The 19,563-nt window shown below is 48.3% G+C and overlaps 1 pseudogene; it reads right to left on the bottom strand.

Annotated features, from left to right (window-relative positions):
• Window positions 1-5,284: 5,284 nt before the first annotated feature.
• Window positions 5,285-16,078, bottom strand: LOC101128829 (nucleophosmin-like; annotated as a pseudogene).
• Between the last annotated feature and the right edge of the window lie 3,485 nt (window positions 16,079-19,563).

Genomic DNA, 19,563 nt, shown 5'->3' with positions numbered 1-19,563 from the left:
GAGCAATTAACGTGCGAGGGGAGAGAAGGAAAATGGGCCGGGCGGCTGGGCGCTGATGGTGGCCGGGCTGGCGCAGGTTGCAGGATTAATATCAAGGTCAGATGGAGCCGGGGATGACCTTGTGGAGCCTGAGCCAGCCGGGGCGCTGGCGCCTCCTCCTAGTTCCAGGTTCCACCCCACCACCTGGGACTTACCCATGCCCTGGAAACCCCTCTGAGCCCCGTCTGGGTCAAGCCCTGAACTCTGTGAGACACCTGATTAACTAGGCTTGGCCTGCCTTGGCCGGGGGATGAAGGCTCCGGGAAGTCCCAAGGCCGGTCCTTCAGGCCCCTGATAAGTCTCTCCCTACCCCACTGGCTCTTCCACTTCACCCTGGGGATTGACCTAGTGGAGTGGAGGGCTGCCCACCTGCTTCCTCTCACAGCCCTTCAAGATCACGGATAGCCCTTCCTGCCAGCAGAGGTCTGCTAAAAAGAAATAAATATTTAAAACATTTTTAAAAAGGAAAAAAAAAAAAAAAAAGAAAAAGATCACTGATATCCCCGCCTCCACCTGCCTGTTGCTTTCCTGCCCCTGGGCTCCTTCAGCCTGGCCACTACCTCTGGCATTGGAGTATGGACTGCACATTCGACAGGACAGAGGGTGTGAGTGGGGTTCTGTCCACAAGAGGGTGCCCTGGGCCAGGACTAGGCAGCTGCCCCCCGCGGCTGGTGGGGGTGGGGGAGTCTCCGCTTCATTGTACATTCCAAGCTGTCTGCCTGGGTGGCTCCCATCCTGCCTGGGAGTCCTGCAGTCCTACCGATTTGGCTGAGGCCGGCCCAGGGACTACTTCCGGTATTTCAATAAGCCACCAGAAAGTGTTCCTGTTTCTGAGACCAGCCTGAAGGACCCTCACTTTGTGGCTGGAATGGAATCTGGCTGGTGATTATGAACGACTCTGATTCAATAAGAGGGCAATGCATCCTTTAGCAATATTTATTTGGTGGACAACACCTTTCCAAGTGTCAGGTCCACGGAGGAAATTCTTTTTTTTTTTTTTTTTTTTTTTATGATGATGAAGTCTCACTCTGTCTCCCAGACTACAATGCAGTAGCGCAATCTTGGCTCACTGCACCCTCCGCCTCCCGGGTTCAAGCGATTCTCCTGCCTCAGCCTCCTGAGTAGCTGGGACTACAGGCGCACACCACCACACCCAGCTAATTTTTTATTTTTAGTAGAGATGGGATTTCACCATGTTGGCCAGGCTGGTCTCAAACTCCTGACCTCAGTTGATCTGCCAGCCTCAACCTCCCAAAGTGCTGGGATTATAGGTGTGAGCCACCACACCCGGCCTTTTTTTTTTTTTTTTTGAGATGGAGTTTTGCTTTTGCTGCCCAGGCTGGAGTGCAATGGCGTGATCTCGGCTCACTGCAACTTCCGCCTCCCAGGTTCAAGCAATTCTCCTGCCTCAGCCTCCTGAGTAGCTGGGATTACAGGCGCCTGCCACCACGCCCAGCTAATTATTTTGTATTTTTAGTAGAGATGGGGTTTCATCATGTTGGCCAGGCTGGTCTTGAACTCTTGACCTCACTCAGGTGATCTGCCCTCCTTGGCCTCCCAAAGTGCTGCGATTACAGGCATAAGCCACCGTGCCCAGCCTGGAAATTCTTTTTTAAAAGGCAGAGTAGGGCCAGGTGTGGTGGCTTGCACTTGTAATGCCAGCTACTCAGGAGGCTGAGGCAGGAGGATTGCTTGAGGCCAGGAGTTCAAAACCAGCCTGGGCAACATAGCAAGACCCTTAACTCTATTTTTTTTTTAATTAGCCAAGCATGGTGGTGTACACATGTGGTCCTAGCTACTCAGGAGGCTGAAATGGGAGGACTGCTTGAGCCCAGAAGTTTGAGGCTGCAGTAAGCTATGATCATGCTATTGCATTCCAGCTTGGGCAATACAGCAAGACACTGTTTCTAAAAAATAAAAAGGCAGAGTAAGGACACTGGCTGGTGTGGACACAGGAGGGATGAGCCTGTCCAGCCCCTTCATTTTAGGGAGGCTTAGAGAACAAACAGACATGTACAGTGGGAGAGGAAGCAGAGAAAGAGGTCAAAGCTAAGAGGACGAGAAGCAGTAGCTCCCTTGGATCCCTTGTGGGGCCCTCGGCAGGAGCCAGGCTGCTGGGGTAGCAGAGGTGGTGAGGGTGGAGGATGCAGACAGAGCCCCAGCCCCTGACCCTGCTGTCTTCAGCTCCAGTTCCTGCATCTGTCTATCCCCAACAGCTGCTCGGCCTGCGTTAGTACCTACCTCTTCAGCCTTAGGAAGTTCTGCATGTCCAACTGCATCTGCTGGGCGGCCGGCTCCACCATCTGTAGAACAGGGCCTGGGAGGCTGGGTTGCAGGGCCTTGGAATGTGCTGCTTGGAATGCCATGTTTCCATTATCCATGGTTCCTTTAAAGCAGAGATTCTTCCTTTACTGTTTGACGCCATTAACTTAGATGAGAGTCTGATACATGCTACACACCTTCTCCCCAGACAAACACACACATAGCCTCCTAAAAACTAACCTCAGGTTCAACACTCAAGCTCTCAACCCATGCCCTGTGCTCCATCTCAAAGCCCATGCCCCTCCCCTGTCTTTCAAGCTGCCTGGCTCAGCTGGAGCTGCCAGAGAGCCCCTTCCCAGGCACCTGGGTGTACCTCCTGCCCCTCACCTCCCGCCCCTCACCTCCTGGGACTCCTACCTCTCGGGGCCCAGGCCCATCCCCCTCTCAGACTTCTCCAGCCTCATCTTTTTTCTTTGCTCTGTTCTTTCCAAGGGGGGCAGTGGAATTTATACAATATTTAAGCAGCCAGAGCCGAGTCTGGGAAGATATTATTAATGTAAAAGGGACGGGCTGCAAATGCTTTTGGACCTGGTTACAATTAGAGGGTGATTTTTCTAAAGGTCAATGAATTCAGATAATATCCACAGGGGGGAGAGAAATTTAATACCTTTTTAGTGAATTAATTAATTATAATATTATATCGGCTTGGGGTTCTTTTCCAGAGTGATTAAGGGAGCGATCTGTCTTCTGTGAGGCCGGAGACCGGCGCCTGCCGCCAGCGAGGACCCTGGCGCAGGGCTCAGGATGGGGGCCCTTCCCTCTCCTCTCACCCCTGCAGTGGCCAAGGAGCTAGGGGCTTGTTAGGCATGAAAGAAGACAGGCCAGACCTGGTCAGGGCTGAGGGTGGTGCAGGTATTGGCCTTTCCCCTTGGCCTGTCTCCTCCACCCCCGGGTCTGGCCCTCCTGCTGCCATGTCACCAAGCCTCATGCCATGGTGGCCTGAAGAGCTGAGATATGGGGTATGGCCTCCTTCTTTACACTTGGAGAAACTAAGGCTCACGGGCTTCAGGGACATGCCTTAGCCCCACTGTGGGTTAGGACAGACTGAGGTGGCAGAGCTGGCTGGAAATACTGAGAAGACAAGAAGGACCTCCCTAATACCTCCCAAACCAGGCCTTCTGGAAAATCTCCACCAGCCAGAGGTCTGTGGAGCTGCCTGGGAAGCTTCTCCATCTCCAAAAGAGGCTCTTTCAGGGTGTATAGTGTGCCCAGCCTCTGCTTATAAAATGAAAATGCCCCAGGAGTATTGATACCTCCAGTTGCTGTGAGGCCTAAGATTTCTGTCCCTGGAGGAATCTGAAAGTGGCCAGGGAGTGGTGCTTTTCACCCATTTATTCATTTATTCATACTCAGTCAAATGTTCATCCAACAAACATTTGTGGCACACCTGCTCTTGTGCCATCAGAGAGACCTAAATATCACCTCTTGAGCCCCTGCCCACTTCATCTTAAGCCCCAGCTGCTCATCTAAGCAATGGAGGGTGGGGTAGGGAGAGCTCCATGGTCCCTTTCTGTCCAGACAACAGTCCTAACTCAACCTGAAGGCAAGAAGACTGGCTGGGATGCGGTGGGTTTGTGGAGCAAAGTGGGTGCTCATTCACTCAGCATACCCTGAGCACCCACTTTGAGCTGGCCCTGTGCTGGGTGCTGGGGATATGTGGATGGATAAAGGCCAGCTGGTCCTGGTGACAGAGTGGGCACAGGGAGGCAGATGTGAGCCTGCAATCATGATTCTTTGTGGGTTCAGCAAAAGGAGTAGAAGTGACATTAAGCTGGGTTGTGAGGGACCAGACTGACAAGGGGAGAGGGAAGGCACATGGAAGGAGAGGGAGGGGCATTCTAGGCATTGGACACAGAGTGTGCAAAGGCCTGACAAAGGGGGGTACCTGCAGATTAGAGGGGATGGTGGGACAGTAGATGAGGCCGAGTGGGCGGCCACCTTCGTCCCCACCCACGGGCCCAGGCATGTTGACAGGAAGACAAGGCCATAGGTCGGGTCCAGGAAGGCAGGGAGCAGCAAAGCCAAACAGACTTGCTTTTTTTCCCTTGTTTTTGAGACAGGGTCTGGCCCTGTTGCCCTGGCTGGAGAGAAGTGGAGTGATCATACCTCACTGCAACCTCAAATTCCTGGGCTCAAGGGATCCTCCTGCCTCAGCCTTCTGAGTAGCTGGGACTACAGACACACACCACCACACCTGGCTAGTTTTTGTATTTTTTGTAGAGATTAGGTTTCACTATGTTGCCCAGGTGGTCTCGAATTTATGGGCTGAAGCCATCCTCCTGCCTCAACCTCCCAAAATGTTGGGATTACAGGCGTTAGCTGGTGTATTGCACGCTGGGCCCAGATTGCATTTAAACGTTGGCTCTGCCATGACTTGCCATGTGATGGAGCCTCTCTGTGCCTCAGTTTCCCTATCTGTAATGGGAGATTGCAATGTCTACCTCCTAAGGATGTTGTAGGAATTAAAGGAATGACTGAAGGGAAGAAGTCGGCCCTGCATTTAGCGCATGATGTGGCTCCAGATATCTTAGACTGTACATGGCCCTCGAGAGGGTGGGTGGGTCAGGGCCATGCCTTCTATTGTGCCCGAAATTCCTTTCTCCTCTCAAGGGGGTGCCAGCAAAGGCCCTACCCTGGGGACATTTTTGGGGGGGGGAAATCAACATTTTCCTCCCCTCATGGCTCAGCCCCATCTTTCCCCACTCCCTTCCTCTGTCCCTCTTCTCCCTTCATGCAACATCCCCTCCGCCCTGACTCCCCCGCAACAGCCTCCTCCCCCACCCTCTCCTCTCTCTCCATGTGCGGCGGGCCGGGGAGGGCCTTTCCATTGTACTATCTTTGGGCCCTAAATTAAAATTGATGACATCTTGAAATGAGCAGTGAGGGTAATTTTGCTTCTGAGCCGGGATGCTAATGAGGCCCCTTAATGGTGCAAACGCGGAGCTGACGGGTCGTGTGTCACGCGCCGCAGCGAGGGGGGTAATGGCCGCGGTAAGTGCCGGTAATTACACCCTGTCTTGCTGTATTTTGGCAGGCCTGGTGGGAGAGTGGGGGCTCAATCACCACTGGCGGGGGCACCCCCCACCCAGCACGGGACTGACAGCCAGAGATACCCACTTCCACCCAGCCAGGCCCCTCGACTTCAGCCTCACCTAGAATGAGGGGCCTGGGCACAGCCCTCTTGCCCCATGCACACATGGCATGCAAAACACATAGTCACACATGCCACAGTCAGACCATTGTGCAGCCCCACCCCCACTCCACACCTAACTCCACAGCCTGGGCACTCCCCCGGTATGCACAAAGCACATGCATGGACACACACACACACACGCACACTCACCCGTTACGCTCCCCCATACACTTCTACACTCTGCAGATACACACTGCTCCATATACACAGCCTGCACAGCACACACACATGCACGTGCACACAAATACATTCTCAAAGAGCACACACACATGGAGCGCCTACTGTGCTCTATGAGCTCTATGTCTGCCAACTCTACTCCCAACTCTTCTGAAATAGGTGTTATTCTCATTTTATGACACAGAAACTGAGTCTTGGGAGATTCAGCAACTTGTATAAGATCACACAGCTAGGCAGTGACAGAGACAGGACTGGAATCCAGCTGTTTTTACTTTGCAACCTTTCCAGCCCCCATATTTCCTCCTATGTATGCATGCATATACACCTCTCACTGTACAAACACACGTGTGCATGCACATGTGCACAGTCATCACCCACAGATCACGTAGATCCTCTGTGTACCCAAAGACGCATACAAAGGCATTGTTCAAATACCTACGCGTTGCTGACACACATATGCAAAGTGTGCTTGGTGTGTACACACAGATGTGCACTTGTGTCACATGGTGTTTGCACCCCTCACACATGGTGAGCAGGATATCATGGAGAAGGAAGCCTAGATTCCTACATGGGGAACTAGGCATATAGCCTCTCCAGGCTTTGGCATCTCAGTCTCTAAAGAAGGGGAAATAAATACTACTCCACTTCCCTCTCCAGCACTTAACTGTTGTTAAGGCAGAATGACAGCCACACAAAGGACTGTGACGTGCCCTCCTACAAACCCCCGGCAGAATCACACAATAGGTGCACGTATATGCATTGTATGAGTGTGCATGCACTGTCCAAGTGGCGTCTAAGCTCTCTGTACATGCAACATTGTATTTAGACACATCTCTGCACACACACTGTACACATGCTGTGAATACACATCGCAGCACCTGTGCAGTACCCTCAGTGTACCTGCCAGTGAAACTGGAAACCCCACAAAGCCCGTGGGTACTTGTCATGTGTATATACTACATCCCTTCCTCCTCCCCCCAAAAAATATGTATCAATTCTATGATTACGGTAGAGGTTAAAAGTATAGACTTTGGTGTTTGACCGCCTGGGCTCTGCATCACTTTATTTGCTGTGTGAACTCAGGCAAATTACTTAACCTCTCTGTGCCTCATTGTCTTCCTCTGTTAAATGGGGATAATAAGAGTGCATCTGCCTCAAGGGATGCTGTCAGATTAAATGAGTTGACAGATGTAAAGCACTTAGTGCCTGGCACGTAGTAAGCCCCAGTGAGTGTTGTGATAAGGTGTACAACTACAACAAAGGAACATACCTCGGGGTGTGGCAAGCACCAAGGAGCAGGCAGTGGAAGGCAGAGGAGGGAACACTCATATACGGCTGGGGCAGTCAAGGAGGGCCTCCTGTAGGAAGAGGGGTTAGGGCTGAGCCTTGAAAGACTGTAGTTCCGTTTACTGAGTTCCTGCTCTGTGTCAGGCCCTGTGCTACGTGCTTTATATGAATTATCCCAGTGAGCCTTCTGTGAACCCTGGGAGGTGACCATGGTTATGTCCATGTTAGAGATGAGGAGGAAAAGGTGCAGAGAGACTCAGTAACTCGTCCAAGGACAACAAGGGCCTAGATAAGAGAAGGAGAAGAGGCACAGGAATTCCAGGCGGGATGTGCAGCTTGTGTTAGAAATAGAGCAACAGATGGGAAACACACCCAGAGGGCCTTCCTTGCTACACTGTCATAGTTTCCAGTTAATGAGAAGGGGGTGAGCATCTGGAGGGGGGGCTGACCTAATTGCTGTGTCTCTTGCAGTGACAACAGGGACCTGTGGGGGGTGGGAGTGGCTGGCACTGCCCACAGCATGCTCAGGGCAGGGGCCAGAGCTGGGCATCTGATTCACCTCCCTTGCCCCCTCCCCCACCAAGAGCCAGGGCCTGACCCAGTTCAGGAAGAGGTGGGTGCTCCCGCTTAGGCCCTGGAGACCAGGCCTGGATCCCTGGAAAGGGACCTGGACAGGTGAGAAGCATGGAGGAGTTGGTGAGGGGTCAGTGAGCAAATCTCTGCCCACTCCACCCTGAAGCCAGCACCGCCGCACCCCGGGGCTGGTTCCTGGAGATGCCTACATGAGGAATAAGCTGTGGGCCAGGACACTGAGGCTCCCCTCAAACCGGCCTTAATATCCCTGTTGCCTCATGTCCATTAAACTGTGCAGGGCCTGACAAGCTCATTCACCACCCCTTGAAGAGATCATAGATTTTTTCCCCTCGGTGTTTTTCATGGGCTGTTCCTATTTGTAGTGCAGTTCTTGACATTCAGCAAACAGCTCCCCACAAATAGCCTCCTGTCCCCCAACCCCATAAATAACCTCTAGCCCTCCTCACCCACACACCCACCCTTTTTTCTTGCTAGCATAGAGAAGGTGGGGGGCTAGGTGGGGAAGGAGGGGAAGGGCCATGGCTTCCGAGGCCCGGGACGTGGGTTGGCATCCCACCTCCTCCCCTTCCTAGTGTCGGGGCTTGGGGAAGTCCTCCACCCTTATCTCTGTGCCTTTGTTTTTTCCTCTTTGGTCAGGTGGGGACAACAAGGCAGCCTCCCAGGCTGGGGTGTCTCTGGGGTTGGTGTGAATCACATCCAGCAAAGCACTTGGCCCATGCTGGGGTGGGGGGTGTTACCCAAGGAGGGATCACAGCATTTATTGTCCAGATCAGGAGACTCTGAAAGTGGAAGGGGACACTATTAAAGATCACACCAGGGCAACACATGACTACTGGGACTGTCTTGGGAGCAGCAAGATGAGTCATCACTGGTCTATGAAGTGTCTGCAGCCTTTCTGTCCATCCCGCCTGGTGGGATGGGCTGGGGCGTCTGTGTACACACATGGAATGGCTAGGGCTGGGCCACCTTGGGGAAGCAGAACAGGCTGGGTGCGGAGGTGTATAGAGAGGTGGGAGCAGTCTCAGGAGCCGGAGGTGACATCCTAGACACAAGGAAGGTGGAGCTGTTGGGAGTGGCCCCCAAGGCTAGACAGAGGAGAGGAAATCTGAGGTGGGAGAGTAGGGTGGGGGGACTCAAATCTGCAGACAGGCTTGGAGGCATGAACAACCTCCATTCCAGATCACAGTGACAGCCGCCCTCGTGGAGCACCTGCTTGGCAAAGAAGGCACTGCTCTGAGTACTTTTCATGCATTTGCTCATCCAATCCCCACAATAAGCCTATGGAGAGGGTACTATCCTTGTCTCCATTGTACAGAGGAGGAAACTGAGGCACAGAGGGGTTGAGTAACTCGCCCACCACCACACTGCTAGGAAGGACAGAGCTGAAATTTGAGCCCAGGCAGCCTGCTCCTGTTCCCTGGGGGCCCTCCCTTCTCCTGGCTCTGCAGAGAAGTTAAGCTGTGTTGCTGGGGGGCAGATGGCTCCACGGAAGGGGCAAGTCCCCTTCCCAGCCCAGGTCCCAGTTTCCAACACTGTGGGACCCGGGAAATTCTGCAGGAGGCTTCCAGGCCAGGGGAGAGCAGCTTGGCTTTGGAGAAGGCCTGCTTGGACCTGGCTCCACTCCTCACTCGCAGTGTGAACCTCCTGGGTATATTTCTCAGTTTTGTGGAGCCGGTCTCCTCAACGTGGAAGAGGCCTGTTCCACTGGGCATCGGGAGGTTCAATATTCTCAGCTGTGGGAGGCGACTGGCGTGAGGCGGGCCTTTCGAGAAGGCTGGTTCCCTCTCACTCTCTGAGCTGGGCCTGTCCTGGGCTCCCCTCACCCCAGGGAGGAAGAAACTCAGCGCTCTGGAACACCTGCTTTACTCCTCATCTGGGCCAGGGGTTTGAAGGAGGAGGGCTGCAAAGGCCAGGATCCAAGGCGCTCAGTGATCATTTGTGTCACGATTATGGAAGGGCAGCTAGCTTCAGGCCAGGGCGGTGAGTGCTATTCCAGCTGAGGCTCTGGAGCAGGCTGGGCTCAGGCACTGGGCTGGGTGGTGGGGTTGCCACCAACTCTGCGCCCCTCAGGTACCTTAGCTGGTAGGTCCTAGGAAAGGGGTGGGGGACAGAGGGGACTGCCTCCTAATGAACAATTAGTGTCTGCTGCGTGGCTAATCACGTGGTTCGGTGTAATTAAGAAGTTAATTAGTGCTGTGTCAATTAAGGTTTAATTAGTCCCCTCTTCAGAGAAGCCTGAAAGACCCTCCTGCTGGAAGCTTCTGGAATGGAAGGTGGGGGAGCGGGAGGCAGATGGAAGAGGGAACAGTGGGTGTGGAGGGGGCCCCACTTCCTTTTGTGCCCCTCCCAGTTCTGGGATCAGTGACTTGCTGCCCCCAGCCCCACCCGACTGGCCCTGGTCATGACGACTTTGGGGCCCTACAAGGCTCTCTTCTACCACCAGGGCTTGCTCACCCCAGAGTGATGCTACCCTGTGGCGCTCTTGTGGGAGGCCCTCTTAAGCCACTGCACCCGGTTCTCTACATCTGCTTTTGGGTAACTTTCTTTTTCTTTTCTTTTCTTTTTTTTTTTTTTTGAGACAGAGTTTTGCTCTTGTTGCCCAGGCTGGGCTCACTGCAACCTCCGCCTCCCAGGTTCAAGCGATTCTCTGCCTCAGCCTTCCCGAGTAGCTGGGATTATAGGCATGTGCCACCATGCCTGGCTAATTTTGTATTTTTAGTAGAGACGGGGTTTCTCCATGTTGGTCAGGCTGGTCTCGAACTCCTGACCTCAAGTGATCCACCCACCTTGGCCTCCCAAAGTGCTGGGATTACAGGCGTGAGCCACCATGCCTGGCCGTCCCTAGTCTTTTTACCACTCCCTTCTTCCATGATGGACATCATTGAACGTAAGACTTTCAAGCACATCTTGGATAATTTCTTTAGGACATGACTAAGAGAAAAGATGAGGCTTTTGGTTTGATCTTCTACTAACCCTCCTCTGCCCTTGCCATCTAATCAGAGTTGCTTGGGGCCATCGCTGCCCTGACGGCCTCTTTTCTCTAGTGTCTGTTCAACCCGCTGCAGCCGCCTCATGCCTGCTTCCTCTGCCTTTCATCTTTTTACTCTTGATGGTATTATGAGCACAAATTGGCTCCACCTTCCAGGAAGTTCTGACCTGGACGGTTCCCTGGTGCTTCCGCGAGGAAACCCACAATCCTTGGTGGTCCCTGTGTCGCATCCCCAGCCTGGCCGTTGGCTACTTCTCTGAGTTCCCCCAATCATTCAGCTGGACAAGGCTCCTCTCCTGTCCAGAGGTGCCCATCTCTGACCTTCTGCAACTGCTTCTGTTGGATATTCCTCTGAACTCCAAATTTCCCAAACCAAACACCAGCTGCTCCATGAAACTTTTCCTGATTCCCTCCTCTCAGAGGGATGTTTCCAACTTCAGAACAAAGGATGAAGAAGGCTGGTAGAGATTATGCCTCCTGCTTGACCTCCTGCCAGGTGTTGGTGGGATGGCATTGCTGGGCCATGGCAGCGTGTGGTCAGTGAGGGTTGTGCAGTAAGCCCCCTACTCTCTGAATGGAAGGAGGCACCCAGCACCGTCACTCTGACCCAGAGCCGTCCTTGCACTTCAACAATCATTTCTAAGCATTTTCTGAATGCCAGGCCCTGACCTAGATCAGGAAACAGACAGATGAATAAGACTAACCCTTGCCTATAGTTTAGTAAACAGCCCCTTAGGAAGCAACGTGGGGAGTGCCTGGGGCTCCTGGGAATGCAAAGGAGAGGCCCCCAGCACCACCTCCAAGGTGGGCACTGCTGGTGTGACTGGCACGAGCCTTCGTCTCCCTCCTCCCATCCCCCAACCCCAAAGGGGTAGCAGGAAGACCCACTGGGGGAGGGAAGCGGAGAGATTTGGCTCGAGGAGGGAGGAAAAGAAATGGAGAACAGAGATAATTGTTCCCATTTGGCAACTTTTTCTAATTAGGGACCAATTATGTCCTTGGGTACCTAATCGGGGACCTGGTAGATTCTCTAATTTGCTAGGTAATTACTGGCCAGTAGTTCTACCAGCATGAAATTTGGGGGAAAAATACATGATCACAACAATTGAATTTTCTCTGTTTCAGACGCTTTGCCCAGAAGACAAGCTGGGTGCTCTGAGCTCTCTTTTGCCTCTGTTAACACCGCCTCCCGCCACCTGTCTCTCCTCAGGCTTCCACTGGGCTGTGTGCCCTTCCTGGTCGCTGAGCTCCAGGAGCTGGCAATCTAGCTGGAAACCATCAGCCAACACCACAGGGATATGGGGACATCTGTGTTTTTGTCTCCCTCGAATTCATCCAGCTTTTGGTAACATGGAATTACTAGGTGTGGGAAACTGTTCTAGGTAACACACATACACAGGCACAGACAGCTTTATTAAATTCCACAACCCACTGATATGGGCATCATTGTTAATCCCATTTTACAGATGAGAAAACTGAGGTACTAAGAGGTCAAGTTAAATATAGGAATTTACCCTAGAGAAATGATCCAAGATGTGCTTGAAGGTTTTATGTTCAAGGATGTCCATCATGGTGTCATTTACAACGTCCAACACAATCGGAGCCGGGGCAGATAGTCCGACCTTGAGTGCTCACACGCTATTCCATATTGTACCTTTCCATTAAATTGCTCTGCCTCAGTTCTCCTCTGTGAAATCATTCCTAACCACAATGCAATACCACCTTACTCCTGCAAGAATGGCCATTATCGAAAAATTAAAAAATAATCAAAGTTGGCGTGGATGTGGTGAAAAGGGAACATTTTACACTGTGGGTGAGAATGTAAACTAGTACAACCACTATGGAAAACGGTGTGGAGATTCCTTAAAGAACTGAAAGAACTGGCTGGGTGCAGTGGCTCATGCTTGTCATCCCAGCATTTTGGGAGGCTGAGGTGGGTGGATCACGAGGTCAGAAGATAGAGACCATCCTGGCTAACATGGTGAAACCCTGTCTCTGCTAAAAATACAAAAAATTAGCTGGGCGTGGTGGCACATGCCTGTAATCCCAGGTGCTCGGGAGGCTGAGGCAGGAGAATTGCTTGAACCCAGGAGGCTGAGGTTGCAGTGAGCAGAGACAGCACCATTGCACTCCAGACTGGGTGACAGAGCGAGACTCCATCTCAAAAACAAAACAAAACAAAACAAAACAAAACAAACAAACAAAAGAACTAAAAGAACTACCATTTGATCCAGGAGTCCCACTCCTGGGTATCTACCCAGAGGAAAAGAAGTCATTATACGAAAAATATGCTTGGACACACATGTTTATAGAAGCACAATTCACAATTGCAAAAATGTGGAACCTGCCCAAATGCCCATCAGTAAACGAGTGGATAAAGAAACTGTGGCATATATATGACGGAATACTATTCACCCATAAAAAGGAATGAATTAATGGCATTTGCGCAACCTGGAGGGATTGGAGATTATTATTCTAAGTGAAGTAACTCAGGAATGGAAAGCCAAACATTGCATGTTCTCACTTATAAGTGGGAGCTAAGCTATGAGGATGCAAAGGCATAAGAATGATACAATGGACTTTGGGGACTCTCGGGAAAGGGTGGGAAGGGGGTGAGGGATAGAAGACTAAAAATTGGTTCAGTGTATACTGCCTGGGTGATGGGTGCACCAGAATCTCACAAATCACTGCTAAAGAATTTACTCATGTAACCAAATACCACCTGTTCTCCAAAAACCTATGGAAATAAATAAAAAAAAAAAGAACTAAAAACATGCTATGTTCAGAAAGAAAGAAAGAAAAAAGTCTACTTCATAAAAAATAAAATGGCTTTATTGAGATATAAAGCCATTTATTGCACATATTTAAGTGTACAATTTGATAAGATTTGATGTATGTATCCACCCATGAAGCTATCACCACAGTCAAGATAGTGAACATATCCATTACCCCCAAAGGGTTCCTTATGATCCTTTGTGATCCCTCCCTTTTGTTTCTCCCTATCCCACCTCCAACCCCAGGCAACTACTGATGTGCTTTCTGTGCAATAGATTAGTTTGTACTGTTTAGAATTTCACAAAACTGGAATCATAGAGAACGCACCTATTTTTCTCTGGCTTCCTTTAGTAGGCATAATTAGTTTCATCTGTGAATCTAATGAGATGCATAACTGAGACACATTCATGTTGTTGCATGTATCAGTATTTCTTTCCCTTTTAATGGCTGAGTAATATTCCATTGTATGGATATACCAGAATTTGTTTATTCATTCAAATTTAAAGACATTGGGTTGTTTAGAAGTTTGACTATTGCGAATAACACTGCTATGAACATTTGTCTGCAAATATTTGTAGGGACAAGTGCTTTCATTTCTCTTCAGTAAATACCTAGGAGTAGAATGGCTGGGTCATGAGGTGGGTGTATGTTCAACTTTTTAAGAAATTGTTGGTCGGGCACGGTGGCTCACGCCTATAATCCCAGCAGTTTGGGAGGCCAAGGCAGGTGGATCATGAGGTCAAGAGATCGAGACCATCCTGGCCAACATGGGGAAAACCCGTTCCCTAAAAATACAAAAAAAAAATTAGCTGGGCATGGTGGCACGAGCCTGTAGTCCCAGCTACTTGGGAGGCTGAGGCAGGAGAATCACTTGAACCTGGGAGGCGGAGGTTGCAGTGAGCCGAGATTACGCCATTGCACTCCATCCTGGCGACGGGGTGAGACTCCATCTCAAAAAAAAAAAAAAAGAAATTGCCAAAATGTTTTCAAAGTGATCATATCATTTTACATTCCCACTAACAATATATGAGAATTCCAATTCTTCCACAGCCTCAATAATATTTAGTGTGGTCAGTTTTTAATTTTGGCCATTCTAATAGATATATAGTGATATCTCATGGTGGGTTTAATTTTAATTTCCCTAATAACTAATGATGTCGAACATCTTTTCATATGTTTATTTGCCATCTGTATTTTTTCTTCGGGGAAGTGTCCAAATCTTTTGCCAGTTTTGTTGGGTTGCTTGTTTTCTTTATTGAGTTTTGAGAGTTGCTAATGCATTCTTGATAAAAATCTTTTATCAGATATCAAATCCTTTACCACTTTCCTGGTAACGAGTTCAGAGAGCTCCTCCATTTTTCTTGCAGAGAAACTAACGCTAAGGGAAGGAAGTACATCAGTCAATACGTTTCCAGCTAAAAATAATAGAAAACCCAACTAGAGTGCTTAAGAATGATTCTATAACAGGATGTTCAGAGATAGTGTGGTTCCAGGATTGGGTAATTCAGTGGTGAAGATGTCATAAGGAGTAGATAGTTTTCTTCTTTCCACTCTGGAGTCCTTGAGAGTTTGTCTTGACTTCTTAGACTGGCTCCCTTCAATAGGCCCAAGGTGGCTCTTTTTTAAAAAAATTCATTCAAATATTTTTTTGAGCAGTTAAGGAGATACAAAGGTGATTTAAAACATGGTCAGAGGTGAGGCAAATGCACAAGTAATAGAAAGCGAAGGGCAAGGTTCACTGAATCACAGCAGTCAGAGAAAGTGCTTTTGGGAACCAAATTGTTTCCAGCCTGAAGAGCCATGGTGGCAAATCAAAAAAGGGGATTGAGATTAAAATAGAAGACTTCAGTCTGGATTGTTGGTGACACTCAGTATGGACTATATTTGTCTCTCCTTTTCCTGTCTCCCCATCTTTGGGCTTAATTTACCAGTAGTGCCCAGGACTGTTCCATGTGCTTTTTCTATACTTGCTTGCATTTTTGTTTTAATGTCTTCTACAGAACAAGGTCCTTTGGGTGTTTTAGGAGTCTTTCCTGTTTTTTAAAGGATTCTTGTCCTTTTGATCTTGGTGTTGATGATGGTTTTGAGACTTTTCCATTCTGATCTGACTTTTGTGCATTTCTGGCTGGAGTGTCTTGTATAGATTTCTTCACGGCGCTTCTTCAGTTTCCTCATCATCAAAATCATCTTCTTCATCATCATCATCATTATCATCTTCATCAGCAGCAAGTTTTACTTATTTTCTGTGGAATCTTGCTACCACTTCCAGGGGCAGACTGCTTTCCAGATGTACTTAAGAGTTTCACATCCTCCTCCTCTTCACCTTCTGACTCTGCATCTTCCTCCACAGCTACTAAGTGCCGTCCACTAACATGCACTGGCCCTGAACCACACTTCAACCATAAGACCCCTAGTGGTGTTATTTCAAAGCCCCCAAGGGAAACCATTGGTTGTGCAGACATTTTCAAAGTTGCTAGTGTTACTTTAATTGGACTGCCTTTGTAATTCATTGCCTCTGCTTCAACAATGTGCAATTCATCCTTTGCACCAGCCCCTTAACTGACTGTTCTTAAAGATAACTGGTGCTCATTTTCATCATTATCCACCTTAAAGTGATAATCTTTGTCGGCCTTTAGTTCACAACTGAATAGATAGTTCTGGGACCTCAGTGGGCTCATGTCCACGTCCATCAAATCTTCCATCAGGTGGTGCCACGCACTTAGGTGGGAGAGAAGGCAGATGGAGATAAACGACCACTGCTGGAGAGAACAGCTGCACAGGACAGAGTCACAGCAGGGTGGCTCTATTTTTATAATCAGAAAGTTATAAAATAATTTTCAAATATGTTATACCAGACTGTGACTTGTTTTTTCATTCTCTTAACAGTGTCTTTTGGAGAACAGAAGTTCTTAATTTTGATAAAGTTGAATCCATCAATTTTTTAAAAAGATCTGTGCTTTTGTTGTTCCATCTAAGAAATATGTAGCAAACCCAAAGTCACAAATATTTTTCTTCTTTGTTTCTTCTGGAAGTTTTATAGTTTTAGATTTTGCACTTAGGCCTATGATCCATTTTAAGTTAATTTTTGCGTATGGTGCAAAGTATGGTTCTCTTTTTTTTTTTTTTTTGCAGATGGATAGCCAATTGTCCTAGGACCATTTGTTGAAAATATGATCTTGCTCCATTAAATCATCTTGTCACCTTTGTTAAAAATAAATTGATCAAGGCCGGGTGCGGTGGCTCATGCCTGCAATCCCAGCACTTTGGGAGGCTGAGGCTGGTGGATCATTTGGGGTCAGGAGTTCGAGACCGGCCTGGCCAACATAGTGAAACCCCATCTCTACTAAAAATACAAAAAATTGGCCAGGCGTGGTGGGTCATGCCTGTAATCCCAGCAACTTGGGAGGCCGAGGCAGGTGGATCACCTGAGGTCAGGAGTTCAAGACCAGCTTGGCCAACCTGGTGAAACCCTGTCTCTGCTAAAAATACAAAAATTAGCTGGGCATGGTGGCAGGCGCCTGTAATCCCAGTTACTCAGGAGGTTGAGGCAGGAGGATGAACCCAGGAGGCGGAGGTTGCAGTGAGCCGAGATGGCACCATTGCCCTCCAGCCTGGGTGACAGAGCGAGACCCCGTCTCAAAAAAAAAAATATATATATATATATTTTATATATATATATATATTTTTATATATATTATATATATATTTTATATATATTTATATATATATTATATATATTTTATATATATTATATATATTTATATATTATATATATTTTATATATATTATATATTTATATATTTTTATATATATTTATATATATTATATATATTTATATATATATTTATATATATATATATTTATATATATATAAATACAAAAAATTAGCCAGGCATGGTGGTGGTGCGCACCTGTAGTCCCAGCTACTTGGGAGGCTGAGGCAGGAGAATCACTTGAACCTGGGAGGCAGCACCACTGCACTCCAGTCTGGGCAACAGAGTGAGACTCTGTCTCAAAATAATAATAAAAGAAAATAAACTGATCATATATGTATGGGTCCATTGCTGGACTTTCTATTCTGCAAATCTATTTGTCTGTCTTGATTACTGTAGCTTTATAAATCAGGTAGTATAAGTCTTCCAAACTTCTTCTTTTTCAGAGTCTTTTGGCCCTTCTAGGTCCTTTTTCTCGCCACATAAATTTTAGAATCAGCTTATTGACTTCCATGTAAAATCCTGCTGGATTCTGACTGGGATTGCACTGAATCTATAGATAAATTCTGGAGAGAATTGACATTTTCACAATATTGATTTTTTTATTAATAAACACAGTATCTTTCCATTTCTTACTTAACTCCGCTCAGCAATATATTTTACTTTTCCAGTGTACCCAGTCTTACACATCTTTTTTCAGATTTATTCCTAAGTATTTAATAGTGTTTGATGCTATTATAAATGTTTTTACAAGTAATTTTGGATTGACTAGCAGTTTATACATTTTATCAATTTTTCTCAGAGAATAAGCTTTTAGTTTCATTCATTTGATTTATTGTTAGTCTGTTTTCTATTTCATTGATTTCTGCTCTGTTCTTCAATGTTTGTTTTCTGCTTATTTGGGGGATTATTTGCTTTTCTTTTTCTAGTTTTGTCAGGTAGAAGTTTTGATCATTGATTTGAAACCTTTCTTTTTTCTAATAAAAAGATTCTGTGGTATAAATTTCCCTCTAACTACTGTTTTAGCTGCAACCTACAATTATTTATTTATTTTATTTATTTATTTATTTATTTATTTATTTATTTATTTATTTGAGATGAAGTCTCACTCTGTTGCCCAGGCTGGAGTGCAATGGCACGATCTCATCTCACTGCAACCTCCACCTCCCAGGTTCAAGCGATTCTCCTGCCTCAGCCTCCTAAGTAGCTGGGATTACAGGTGCATGCCACCACGCCTGGCTAATTTGTGTACTTTTAGTAGAGATGTGGTTTCACCATGTTGGCCAGGCTGGTCTCAGACTCCTGCCCTCAAGTGATCTGCCCACCTCGGCTTCCCAAAGTGCTGGGATTATAGGCATGAGCCACCGCGCCTGGCTACAACCTACAAATTTTGATATGCTGTGTTTTGCTTTTATTTTCATTCTGCCCAAAATATTTCTTGGCGTGTGGTGGTGGTGGGGGTGGAAAGCCATGAAAGGGCCTCCCTCCCGCAACCCTGCGCCTGCACCCCGGACTGCCCCCTCCTCTGCAGGGCCCCCACTTTCTCCTTCCTTTCCCTGCAGCTGGATGCTGGGGCTTTGGCAGCAACCCTGCCGGCCCAGGCTGGATCTGGAGACTACAGAACTACAGGGTGATCCTGGCTGGGAATGTGTATGGTAAGGGCCTTTCAGAAGATGGGGCTCAAGTGGGACTTTCAGGAATGTGCAGACACTGTAGTCACTCAGGGGCTCCAAGCTTCCAGAACTGGGACGTCAACAGGCTTCGTGAAAATGATTCTAGTGGCCTTCATGCTTTGCAAGGCAGAGGATCTGATGGGGCCCCGTCTTAGTCCACTTGGGCTGCTGTAACAAATGAGTGGCTTATAAACAGCAAAAATTTATTCCTCACAGTTCTGGAGGCTGGAAGTCTGAGGTCAAGTGTCAGCATAGCCAGGTTCTGGTGGCGACTCTTTTCCCAGTTGCAGATGGCCGTCTCTTACTGTATCCTCATGTGGTGGAAAGCAGAGAGCTTGCTCTCTTCCTCTTCTTATAAGGATGCTCATCCCATCATAGCGATCCACCTTCATGACCTAATTACCTCCTGAAGGCGCCACCTCCTAATACCATCCTATGATGGCTTGGTGTGTCAACATATGAATTTTGAGGGACACAAACATGTGCACCGCAGGTCAGTTGGCCATTGTGTCTGTCATTTGCCTATGTATCCTCAGACACATTCCTTGCCCTTTGTCTGCTCTGCTCTGCCCTGCCCTACAGGGATGATGGCCCTTGCAGCCTCTGTTTCTCGGGCTCTTATTTCAGCTGGCTTCCATCTGAGTTCAGCCAGTGGGGCCACTGGAGGGAGTTCACAAGCTAGAAGGAAGGGAGAAGCCAGGAAATTTGTCTCCCTTTCTCTGCCTTGGGTGGGCTCTCCAGAAGCAGCTGTCTCCTCTGTGGCTCCAGCTTCCCCAGGCCGCCTTCCGCAATCACAGATTC

This window comes from Gorilla gorilla, chromosome 5, assembly GCF_029281585.2.
Source record: "Gorilla gorilla gorilla isolate KB3781 chromosome 5, NHGRI_mGorGor1-v2.1_pri, whole genome shotgun sequence".
Taxonomy (NCBI): Eukaryota; Metazoa; Chordata; class Mammalia; order Primates; family Hominidae; genus Gorilla; species Gorilla gorilla.
This window is presented reverse-complemented; position numbering and strand designations above follow the sequence as displayed.